This window comes from Apium graveolens, chromosome 9 (assembly GCF_009905375.1).
Source record: "Apium graveolens cultivar Ventura chromosome 9, ASM990537v1, whole genome shotgun sequence".
Lineage (NCBI taxonomy): Eukaryota > Viridiplantae > Streptophyta > Magnoliopsida > Apiales > Apiaceae > Apium > Apium graveolens.
Window position 1 is genome coordinate 35,661,405 of NC_133655.1, and position 12,745 is coordinate 35,674,149.

The 12,745-nt window shown below is 34.8% G+C and overlaps 1 long non-coding RNA gene and 1 pseudogene across 1 annotated transcript; one reads left to right on the top strand and one right to left on the bottom strand.

Moving 5' to 3' along the window:
* The first annotated feature begins 2,128 nt into the window (after nt 1–2,128).
* LOC141685207 (uncharacterized) lies at nt 2,129–3,137 on the top strand (annotated as a pseudogene).
* A 5,430-nt stretch (nt 3,138–8,567) lies between these two features.
* Nucleotides 8,568–11,264, bottom strand: LOC141686889 (uncharacterized). Its single transcript, XR_012560842.1, has 5 exons — nt 9,653–11,264; nt 9,305–9,576; nt 9,125–9,212; nt 8,910–9,034; nt 8,568–8,831 (listed from the first exon to the last, which is right to left on the bottom strand). It is a non-coding gene; the product is annotated as an uncharacterized LOC141686889 (long non-coding RNA).
* Nucleotides 11,265–12,745: the final 1,481 nt, after the last annotated feature.

The window sequence follows — 12,745 nt, forward strand, 5'->3', positions numbered from 1 at the left end:
TATCATTCAACAAATGTATGTCTGTTACTTTACAATTCAAAGTAGGCATAATGAATCTAGGAAAGAAGATTTCCTTACCTCTAGCAGATTGGGGCATGGTCATCCTGGTTGCAAGTTCTTCCAAGATCAATAGACCAACATTCAAGTGTTTGTTGTGGGCTATTGAGTACATCAGCTTCTACACCATACTTGAAATATTGTCATACCCTGTCTTCCTGCATGTGAAGGCCCTCACTATATAATTAAATACAAAGGACCATTCCTTCCTTAATTTGGTTCTGTTCAAGCTTGACAAGTTGATTCTTCCACCATAGTTGATGAAGTCCATAAACTCAGTCAATTCATCCTAGGTTGGCACCTCCATTAAGTTTACAGTTGGAAGCCCCAAAGTTATATTCACATCTTGTTCATTGAACTCTATCAGTTGGCCTCCAACTGCGCAAGTCACCACCAGAGATACAGAGTTGTCATTCATAACAGTCCTTACCACAGCTGTTGTCCAAAACTCATGCAGAACATCCAAGTACAAGACTGGGTTAGCAGTTAAAGCTCCTACAAGGTAGGATTCAGACAAGAGTTTTACAAACCCCTTGAAACCATCAGGGGCTTGGTTAGCATCAGTAAAAGCTAGGTAATTTGTTCCTTTCTCTGGGATAGTAGCTCTAACAATATTGAGTGCCATTGTTGTTTAGTGAGAGTGAATGTGTAAGAAAAATTAGTGAGAAAGGAGTAAAAACGAGAGAGAAATCAGTTTTGGATTGGACAGCTAGGTCACTTGAGTTTTCGAAGGTGTAAGTATGTATATGCATCAAGATGTCTGGGTATTTATAGTAAAAGCAAATGACTTGTCGAGAAGTCAAAAATAGACGTTTGGAATATACTTATCGAGAAGTCATTTTGAAATATGAAAAACATATCGATAAGTCATTTTATTAATTCCAGTAGAGAACTAAAATCAAGATTATCGAGATGTCAAATAAATGCCCACTTTGTCCAAAATGGACTGAATTTGATTCCAAATTTTATTTGAATAAATCAAAATAAAATCAGAATAGTTTTGCCAAAAGTATTTTACCAAAATAATTTATCGAATTAAATTATTTTAGTTCTGAGTTATCAATAAGTCTAAGAATATACTTGTAGAGAACTCTGTAAGTTTACACCTATAGAGAACTCTACAATGACTTATCGATAATTCATAATAAAGCTTATCAAGAAGTCACTCGAGAAGTCAGTAAATTGACTTATCGAGAACTCACTCTAAAAGTCTTAAAATGACTTGTCGATAAGTCTGTTAGACTTATCGAGAGCTCAGTTCTCTATATACTTTTGATCAATTTGATTCTGCCTTGTGTTAATTTTACATATGAAGATGTAAATTAACATTTAGGCAATTTACTTAGAATTTAAAAAATTCCAAGCTGGATTTATTTTTGAAAAATAAATATGCAGAGATTTCTGAAATATTTATAGTTCATATTTCAGTTAATTTCCAATTAAATCAAATAAATGTTAATTTACCAGAAATTAATCTGCTGCAAAATATTAGCTGAGTTCTTGCCTTAGGATGAAGAATTAAGCATTCCAATTTCACCTACAAGTCTAGTGAAAGTTGCTTCATCCAAAGGTTTAGTAAAAATGTTAGCTAATTGTTTTTCTGTTGGAACAAAACTGAGCTCAATGGTACCATTTGTAGCATGTTCTCTAATAAAATGGTACCTTACATCAATGTGCTTTGTTCTAGAATGATTAACTGGATTAGTCATTATAGATACTAGCATATAACCCATGCGATGCACGGGCTAGCTAGGATGTTTTGAAGTTTATAGTTTCGTTTTATATGTTAATTTTTTGTTTAAAATAATTTTCACAAAGTATTGTAATTTTAACTATTAATAATTATTTTTTTGATAATTTTAAAGTGACTAATTTGAGTTGATGGACGGACTATCTAGTATGTTTTAAGGTTTTTAATTTCCAAGCATATGTTAATTTAACTTTGGGGTTATCTTTTTATCATGGTTCTCTACCTTGAATGATCATTCTTTAATTTTTAATTTTTATAATGACTAAGCATTGAATTTAATGAAAAGGATAAATGTATTAATATACATGCAAATTTATTGATATGCAAGTAAATGGAGAAAGGACTATCATAAAGTTAGAGAAAAGTTTATAGGGTTCACAAACAAGTTACTCTGTTTAAATTAAATGCGGTTTGATTATAGTCTTGATTGATTCTCTAACACGTTATTTCCAGATGCTGGTAATATGTGCGTCAAGTGCTTGCGTTCTGAAGTTTACATAACTGAGGGTTTACAAAAGCATGTCATCATCATTCACTACCCTGAATGTGATACCTACTTGCAGCGACCCAGAACTTGGATTAAAGCATAACTTGAATCAAGGGAACTCCTGACATTTTGTGTTAAAAGATTGAAGAACTTGAACAAAGTTAGGTTGGTTCATGCAAAGTTTATTTGGACTGAACCTCACTCTAAGAGTCTCAAAGTCAGACTCAGGGTACAGAAGGAGGTTCTTAATGGTGTAGTCCTTGAACAAACTTATATGGTAGAATATGTTATGCAAGACCAAATGTGCGAATCTTGCGCTCGTGTGCAGGCGCACCCTGATCAATGGGTGGCTGCGGTGCAACTAAGCAACATGTTTCTCATAGGAGAACCTTTTTCTTTTTGGAACATGTCATACTTAAGCATGAAGCAGCTGCCCGTGCTATAAGAATCACACAGATGGACCAGGGAATTGATTTCTTCTTTGCTAATCGTAGTCATGCTGTGAAGTTTGTGGAATTTCTGGGTAAAGTTGTTCCGGTCAAGAGTAGGACTGATAAACAGCTCGTTTCCCATGACACCAAGAGCAATAGCTACAATTATAAGCATACTTTCTCTGTTGAAATATGCCCGATCTGTCGTGAGGATCTGATTTGCTTTCCCCCGAAAGTTTCAGTCGGCTTAGGCAACATTGGTCCACTTGTGATCTACACAAAAGTAAGTAACAATATTGCTTTGTTGGACCCCTTCACTCCGAGGAACTATTTTTTGGATTCTGATCAATACTGGAGATCGTCCCAATTTTTGTTTAGAATTAAAGCTCTAACATTGCCAATTTTAATTTGACACTGAGGAAAGAAGATAAAACTGATCATCATGACCAATAGCAATCAACACTCAATAACCATGTCAACGGCATGTTACTCAGCTACATGTTATAAAATCCGGATTGGAATTTATTTTAAAGGAGTTACTGGGTTAGACACCAAACTGAAAATTTTGAAAGGATAGGCACCAAAGCATTCTTTCCAAAATATAACCAAGGATAACAACATAAAAAATTAAATCCCTCAATTTTCAATAACTATCCAAGTGTAAGTTAAGGCTACGTAGTGAATTATGTCATTTTTACAAAGTAACTTTATTACAAATCCTCATAGACAAAGGCCTATAGGCACATGATCATTGGGTCATTAATAAAAATCTGAATAAAAGTAGTAGAATAAATATCTATAGACTATAATTGACATGAAAACTAACTAAATACTATAAATTATGTACATGAACTATGAAGAACAAATTGAATGATTCTCTTCAAATTTCACTTGTGTTCCTAGTCACAGTGGGCACCAAGTACTTCCCGGGTATTTTGTTTAGATATTTAATCATCATATTCGAAGGATGACATGCATGGAGTTGTAGTGAATTTATGACAACTACCTGAATTCTAAGTAGCTTGCTTCTCAGTAAACTGAATTTCAAAACAATGTAAACAAAAGAAAATGGGATAATTTTTTTTTAAAATTATTGGGTATTCCACTGTTCACCTAACTGAATATTACTACTGATATTCCTAAATTAGAATAATTTAATGAAAAGTGAAAATGTGCATAGAAAACTAATGTCTTAGGCTATTTAAAATATATCTAAGTAGAAGTCAATAGATTCAGTAAGATAAGCTGAAAGACATCCCATGAGCACTGTAACTTTGCATTGAGGACAAGTGTAATCATCCATCTGGTCGGGGTGTATCGGATATCCATCAGACCGATAATGATTGTCTTCATTTGGAAGTTGAGCATTGCAAATTGGCATGCCACTTAATTCATCAAATATTGTATCTGGATATATTTGGCCACCAATATTTTTTAAAACCAGTATCATGCCATTAATTTCCAGTTTTGTCTCGGGTGAAGTGATCATTTATATAATAGCCGTGACGATATCTTGTCTTCTTTTAGGGAAGAAATATATATCTATCATACTTTTGAATAACATGCTGAGCATGTGTCCTTTTTTAGACAAATCTTCGATTATTTTGTACGAATATTCCAATATGTCATAGTAGACGTGATTTCTTAGAACTATGCTTTTACAAATAGTAAAATTCAACATCCATATTTCCAAGTCGTTGTGCCATAGTCATGAAGTATGCGAACATGCTTTCATTAGGCCTGTGCACATCATGTCCCCATTGATACAATTCTTGAATAGGAATATGAGTTAACAAAGCTTTGATTATTTTCTGTGTTTGTCCTGTTATCCAGAAAATTAGAAAATCGAAGAAACTCTTGAACCTATCATTTGATGTCTTCATGAGTATGTGCAACAGAACTTAGTGGGAGGTCGTGTAAAGAATCATTCGCTAAATGCTTAATAACATACCAATTCTTGCAAGTAGCACGTAAACTAACTCGTTGTTCATAGTTGAGCTTGTTTGCTACTAACTTCAACAAATCTGGTTGAAGATGGCACCAATTGGAAAAAGTTATGTTGTTTTTCTTTAGTCTTTGTCTTTTTGTAGGTCTTGTTGGAGTTTTTGGGTAGCGCATATCATATTCCCTGTTTTTCTATAATTCATATGAAAAGGTAAATTTTAAGATAGGTTGCTTTCAAGAAAATTGGAAGAAAAACAAATATAAAAAGAATTGCATAATTAATTACCTTTGGAAATAATAGCTTAGCGCTGCCATTAGTAATAGTCGTTTTCACAGAATTTTGTGTGGGTGATAGTATCTTGTCTTGTTTTCTTGAATGATTCTGGGGAAGTTGTGTCTCAGGCTTCATTATCCCTTTATTTTCTCTATGGCTTTACAACTGCTGGGTTTATTTATATTTGACAAGTTAAATAATTATTACTATGTTATTAGAAGTCTAATATTTGTAAGTTTCCTCTAACTTTAAAATTCTCCCGTTAGAGTTCTATTTGGTGTTAGTTATGTTGTGATGATATGTTTTAATTGATGGATAGTTCTGTTTCTTTTAACTTAATAATATGCAAGAAATAATCATAATATTAATTAATCAATAAAAATTAAAATATCGATAAACATATCAGACTAAAGTGAGTAATTTCAGTATGGCTTATGAGTCTTTAAAGCAAATCCTGAACCCATGAATGGATTTCAATGTCAATATCAAACCACAACTCAAAATAAACCATAATCAATGTAGTATGTTATGAGAACAAACTGTTGCATTCAAGCAAAGAAAATTATTAATGCTTTCATGGTTGCAGGAGACGTGACACTGTTGAAGGATTAGGTCTAATCACTGTCATTATAAATTTTGGTTAAATTTTTATGTCAAAGTGAAAAAATCATCGTCGGAGTGAGCGACTGGGATTGAGGATGGAGAATTGAAATTATTTTTGAGGTGCGTCGGCTATGTTTGAGAAATGATTGGTTGTAGGTGGGTGAATTAGGACTTATCGCTATTCTTATATATTTTTGAAACAATACGACGTCGTAAAGCTACATTAGGTCGTTCTTATATATTTTTGGAACGATACGACGTCGTAAAGCTATATTGAAGACAATTATGAGAACACAAAAATTTATTATATTAGTAGTATTGGCCACTATACTATTTGGACCTTGTTAGTTATAGTTGCTAAATTAAGGATACAATCTCAGTGTATTTACTTTATCTATGGATTTAGCATTGTCTGACATTTAATCATGACATACAATGCTATAGTATGGTGCTCCCCAAATGTAATTTTGCTTTGAAATATTACTTAATTAGTAAGAAACATTGGCCAAGTTAGTAAGAATGATGAGTAAGATATAATGTATTTGAATATTCTTAACTTCAGAACAATTAATCTTTGATTATTGGCGGACTCAGTTTTCTTGAAGTAGCCAAAAGTAGCATAAATGTGGACATTAGAAGCTAGAGTATGGGGGTGGTGTTTATGAAGCCATAGCGCAGCCGTGTAAAAGCCTTCTTTATCAATTTTCCCGTGCCTCTGACGCCTTGGAGATTACAGATGAGTTTGAGAGTAGTCAAAGGATCATGATTTTCTGGAGGATGAAGGCTGGTTTTCAGAGCTTGCAGAGGTAGAGGATTAATTTTTCTTGGTAACTTTAGTAGGTTTTAATCGGTTGGTTTTTGGGTTGAATGGTGCTAGTGGCAGGGACTTGTCAACTATTTCAACAGGGCATTTCTGAAATCCATGGCTAAGGCCTGGAAAATATTAAAATGTGAGTAATAGAGAGGCTGAGAGGGTGATCAGGATGGCATCTTGAAAAAATGAAGATGGTACTGTAGTTATGTAGTAAGACTAAAATGCTTAATCTAAATTAATTTTTAAAACTTAAAAGTGAAATAAAATGTGTAATTTTAATAATATATAAAAAACTGAAAATAAAAAATGGGTTGAGGGCGGAATTGGTCCAGGCAACATGCCCATGTAACTGAAAGATGTAAATGCCCTGTTGCTTTAGTATTATGAGTTACACTGAAATTTATAACATTTACATAGATTCATCCTAATTAGCCCTTTGTATGCTAATAAAAAAATAGAACTATATGTTTAAGTACATACTTGGTACAGATAATAGCCAACTGAGTGACACTATTGAAATATAAATTCACTGGGTAAAGTAAGAAATACTCATGTTCTGCCGATTGTTCTAATCTACACCTATTTTATAATGCTGCGATCAAAATGCAACCATGATTAAGATTTGAAGAAAATCAGAGCACAGACATTACTGTTGATATGCTTTAAATAATTATGATTAAACACTTTCTCATACTTGAAATTGACATATTGACTGATCGATGAATGAGAAGGCGAGATAACTAAAAGCTAAGGACACCGAATAAAACTTACCTGTGAAACACCTAACTTACGACTGAATTAAAACATATTATACTGAAGAAAGACGAAAATAAGGATGTTTGATTAAAATAAATTCATAATTGTATTCCAAGTAAACATCCCAAAACTTAACATAATAATAGAATCTTTTGAAAAACGTCAATAAAACTAAAACATGAAGCTTACTACTAAATGTAGTGTTGAACTTCCTTTGGTCACTCCTCATTCGTCTTCCTAGCTACGCAACCTTGCAAGCTTGTTAGTAACCACGACAACAAATAAAGAATTAACAAAAATCAATATGTGTGCCTATGTCTATAGAAGCTTGTCTTTGTATCAGGCTATCAGCCATCATCTGAAATTTCTAAATAGTTAATGAAACCCAATGCTCCATGTGTTACTTGTGCATAGAGTGAAAACAGAGACATATGCGTGAGTTAGATAAATACCTGAAATAAACCAGGGAACTCAAGTCCATACATGACCATTTTCAGAATGATAGCAGATTTCAATAAAAAGTTAAAACTTGGAAGTATAATTAAAATGTATCAGGTTCAAAAAACTGAATGAACCATTACTTTAAATATCATAGTTTGATAAAATTCCAAATATTAAATCCTACTAAATCTACCACTGGTAAGAATATAAATAATACTAATTTCTTAATTAGTACGTATTGTTCCGAACAAAGCATAAATAAGTGAAAAATATCTTAATAATATTATTTCTGACGTTTGTTATGCTGCTTTCCATATTTTTTCTTCATATCAGGTATCTTTTGGGGGCTTTGATCACCGTTATTTGTCTGGTCATTAGTATCATTCTGAGTTACTCCTGAGTCTGAATTGACCAGTGCTGGTGATTTATCTTCTAATTTCTGCTCATCATCAAATAGCTTTCTCTTATTTTCTACAGTAGTTGTAGTATCCAACTCTTGTATATCAGCAACTGTGTAGTCTTCTCGCTTATTCACAGTTTTGTAGGATGAAAGTTTCAGCTTAAATTTGTAAGTCTTCCCCAATATATTATTCAAAACTGGAGGGATAATATCTGGACTTGCATTCTGTTTCAAAAACATAAAGAGATTATCAATAAAGAGTTTATATAAAATAGCTTATGTAAAGCATTTATATTTAAAGAGTAGATCAATACCTGGTCATTATCAAGTATATGCTGTGCGGAGACATTAATTAACTTCATGACCAGTCTATCGAATAATACGAAGGTAGTAGCCGAAGTTGAATCCTGAACCACTAGTATTACTTTATATTTAGGAATTAGTTTAGTTTCATGCTTACAGTTGTTGCATTTTTGCACTTCTTTCATTTTTTTTATGCACTTATTGCACGCAATGTAGTACCATCCATAATCTGGAATTATCGCACTCACAGTTGCTTCAACATAAAACATAACAGTATGTATGTTGGAAAATGGAAGTCTCGTTATAAAAAAAATATTTAGGTATAAATAATGAATTTAAGAATAGTTTAGTCTTACGCTTTCTCCATCCGATAATTGTGCATCGAATAGTTGCTCTATTGTAACAAAGTCAATATCTGGTGGTACTATATGTGTTGGGTTTTTGATAAACGGTGCAACAACCGGTATTTTGTTATCTTTTATATTAGGATTGTCATGCAGTTCCCCAATAGCAGAGTGTTCAATATTGAAAAAGTATTGGGTCGAATTACTTGACCATAATACAATTTCTCCTGAAAAATGCCAAAAGATAGGGTTAAGAACCATGTCAATCATGAATAATACAAATCCTATATTGTTAAAAAATGTACCTCTAACAGTTCTAGTCGAGGTACTCGTTACAATAACAAACACATTTGGCCTTTTATATTCGATTTCGTAGCTGATAAAATTGTATGCCTGATTCTCCCACAACGAGATTTTTATTGTGTCGTTCCTTGTGCAAAAATAGTAAAATCACTATTAGAAACTATATGCAGATTGTAATTATCAAGACCAATTATAGGAAAAATATGTTACAAAATACCTCTGGTCTGCAAGTACAATATCTATAAATTGTCTTCAACCAGTTGAAGTTTGTATTTGTGTAATCTCTGTCAACTTACCAACAACATCTAACAAATATTATACATGTTAGTATGGTTTTAACCCAGATTTGAATAAAAACATAAAAAGAAGGTTAGTATGTATGAATATTTGTAATTACCCATGATTTACAACATTTCCTAGCCCCGCTCGTGCTTCCTGAAACGTTCTCATCTCAAATTTGAACCTAGGTATGTCAACCACATCATCAATTTTCGTAACAATTGTTTTGCGGTGAAACTTGACTATGTATTCTCCCGGCACGGGTCTATAGCTTTCGGGTGCAGGTTCTACATTGTAGTCCAAAATCATGTAGACACTTCCGAGTTTTAACTTTTTATTGAAATTTGCTATCATTCCGAACTGTAATGGTCCTGCCTGGACTTGAGTTCCCTGGTTTATTTCAGGCATTTATAATTTTTATCAGCTCAGTATTGTGAGAAATAAATAGTTAAACAAAGAAACGGACCTCTTCATCTATGATAATATAAGTCTTGCTTGTGACATGTTGAGATCCTGATCTTCTGCCTTCCTACTCCCTTGAGACCCGAACCTTGATTAAGCTTTTTCCGTTGCTGGTACTCAAATCTTTCAACAGTATATATGGCTCCATATTTGCATTTGAATGAAAGTAAGATAATTAATATTTATTTATACTTCAAATATGAACATCACAAATAGTTGTATTGAGATAGATCACCTGATAGTTGCTAGGAATTTGTTCTTTTATTCTTTTTTCTTATACTAACGAATAGCAAGGAACCGTATATATAGGGCTGTGAATTCTAGGTATTAGTGTTAAAATATAATTGATAGAGTCATATTTGGTTTGAATAATGTAGTCAATCTACAAAAGTTTGTATTATAATGGGAATGAAATATAAGTAATTTGATATTATCCATGTAATCAGCCAAGCAAATACAATCCTATTCTATATCTAACATGTGATATTCTTGCTCAGTAATGGCTCATTTGACAGTTGTTGGGATTCTTAAGAGTTGTATTTGTTTGAATAATGTAATCGAGGTATAATAATTTGTATTATAATGGGAATGATATATCAGCAATTTGATACTATTCATGTTTTTAGTCAAACAAATAAAATCTTATTCAATGTCTAACATGTATTTTTTCCTAGTACTGCTGAATTGAAATTTAATTTTAAAATTTTTTATTTAAGTTAATTACCTGCATTCCATTCCTTTAATCAAATGGAGCATTGGTTATTAATGGATGAACTATTTATTTTTATAATGGATGCAACTATGCATTGGTGGGTCGATAAAAGATTTATTTTGTAGGACTTGTATGTACTAACATTGGATCAAATTTTCAATAAACCCTTTTCAAGAAATACCTTTGCGTATTCTTGCAATTTAAAGGTTTCTCAGAATGTAGGTTTCACATTAGTTAGATAGTGTTTGACCAAGACAAGGCGGCCCAAAAGAATTATAGTTAGAATAGTTGTAATACATTATGGAAAGCCCAAGAAGGCCCAATTTATAAGGAAAAAAGCCCATTTGGGACTTAGTATAAATAGAAGACAACAATCCCATTTGAATGGGTTGACAAATTAAGCAAAGAAGATCATCTCCTAAAAACTATAGTCTAATAATAATAATAATATTATTGGAACATCATTTGGCGCTAGAAGGAGCTTTGCTTTAACAAGATCCAACCAGAAGATGATTGTAGAAGAGCTTGATCCGTGAACCGCCGAACCAACTCAGGTAAAGGAGTTGACGGCAGAAGTTGCCGCCGACCCCTCGACCCGCGGCGATCGCGAGCTTCCTAAACAACCGGCATTGAAGCCGAAGTGTTTGTTCCCTCCACCTGAGGCTCCTCCAGAAGACCAATTTCCGGGCTTGAAAGACTCACTCCAAAGGGACAGAAAAAGAAAAACTATGTCAGATCAGCGTTTTAGAGTTCAAACATCTAAAGGAAAGAAAGTCCTCTCGAGCGACATGCGATTGCATTTGGAAAAGAAAGAAAGGCTAAAAGCCCAAAACCAAGAAAATCCAGAAGACTCACTTGATTCAGATGAAGAACTCGAGTTTCTAGAACACGAAGCTCAGAGATTGCAGGCTAAACTTGAGCGAAAACGCGAGATTCACCGTCTTCGTCGAGAGCTCCAACAAACCACAGTTCAAATTGAAGGACAAGACGATGAATTTTATGACAAGGATGATGCTGAGTACGAATATGAACCGTCGGCAGAGTCGACATATTTGCAACCACGCGAACGTCGACAGAGGACAGTGTCATCTGCCGATGTCTCGCGTCAGATAGAATCCACAGAATCTATATCTCACGAGGAGTTCGCTAAAATGCAGGAGGAAATCGCCCAGATGCGTACCTTGATGAGAAATCAGGAAGGGTTTGAAACCGTTTCCGAGAGCCCCCTATCATTAGTGCTTGAGAAGGCGCGCATCGACAGGACATTGAAGACGCCTGCTCTCGATCATTTTGACGGATCCTCGGACCCGTTAGCATTTCTAAACACATTTGATGGTCGCATGGCTTTCTTCGGCCACTCGGAGATCGATAGGTGTCAGTTCTTCTCCACTTGCCTCCAAGGCACGGCTCTCCGATGGTACAGTAACTTGGCACCTCGGTCAATCGACTCGTGGACAACTCTGAAAAGCAAGTTTCAGGCCCGGTTTTCCAGCAACTACAAAGGAATCAAAGTTACAGCATCCTTGATGACAATGCACCAACGCTCTGGCGAAAGTCTCAGAAGTTTCCTAACCAGGTTCAGAGAAGAGATAACAGAAATTCTAGACTTAATAGAACAGATGGCTGTCAATTTCCTGACAGCCGGCATCGATAAGTCTAGGCATGGCCTTCTTTTAGAAGAGATCTTTAAAAAAAGGCCAAAAACCTTACAGGCCGCGTTCCAGATTATAGAACACCGCATGATGCTTCAAGAAGCGGTAAGCTGTATACAATCTCCACGGAGGTCATCAAAATACGAACGACGCCGAAGCTACAGTCCACGATCCCCGCGAGGGAAAGGCGCCGAGAGCGCCGTAGGTCTCCCCCGCCACGTACTTCGGACCTTCCCCCGAGGGATAGAAGGGAAAGAGATTGGCAGTCCCATAATCGATCTGAAAAAGAGTTCACTAAACTCAACACCGAAAAAACGACAATTTTGGCGGTGTTAAAAATAGAACCGGATTATCGCCCTCCAAGACCCATGAAACCAGGAAGACCCCCAAGCTCCAGATATTGTGAATATCATGAAGACTCTGGCCATACAACAGAGCAATATTTTCAGCTTAGCAACCTCATCGAAGGAAAAATTCGTCGAGGACAACTAGTCCATTATGTGCAGCACGATGATGAACCCAGACGTCACCATTGAGGCGAAGACGATCGTGTAATCGATGTTATTTTTGGTGGTGTAGCCGCCAGAGGTCTCTCCCACAACTCTCGCAAGATTTATGCTCGAGAAGTCTTTAATGTCAATCCCTCGGCAGCTAAACGCCCTCGAGCGAATCCCTCCCCAGTCATCTCTTTCTCTGATGATGAATATCATCCCGGTCTCATCGAAGGCCATCA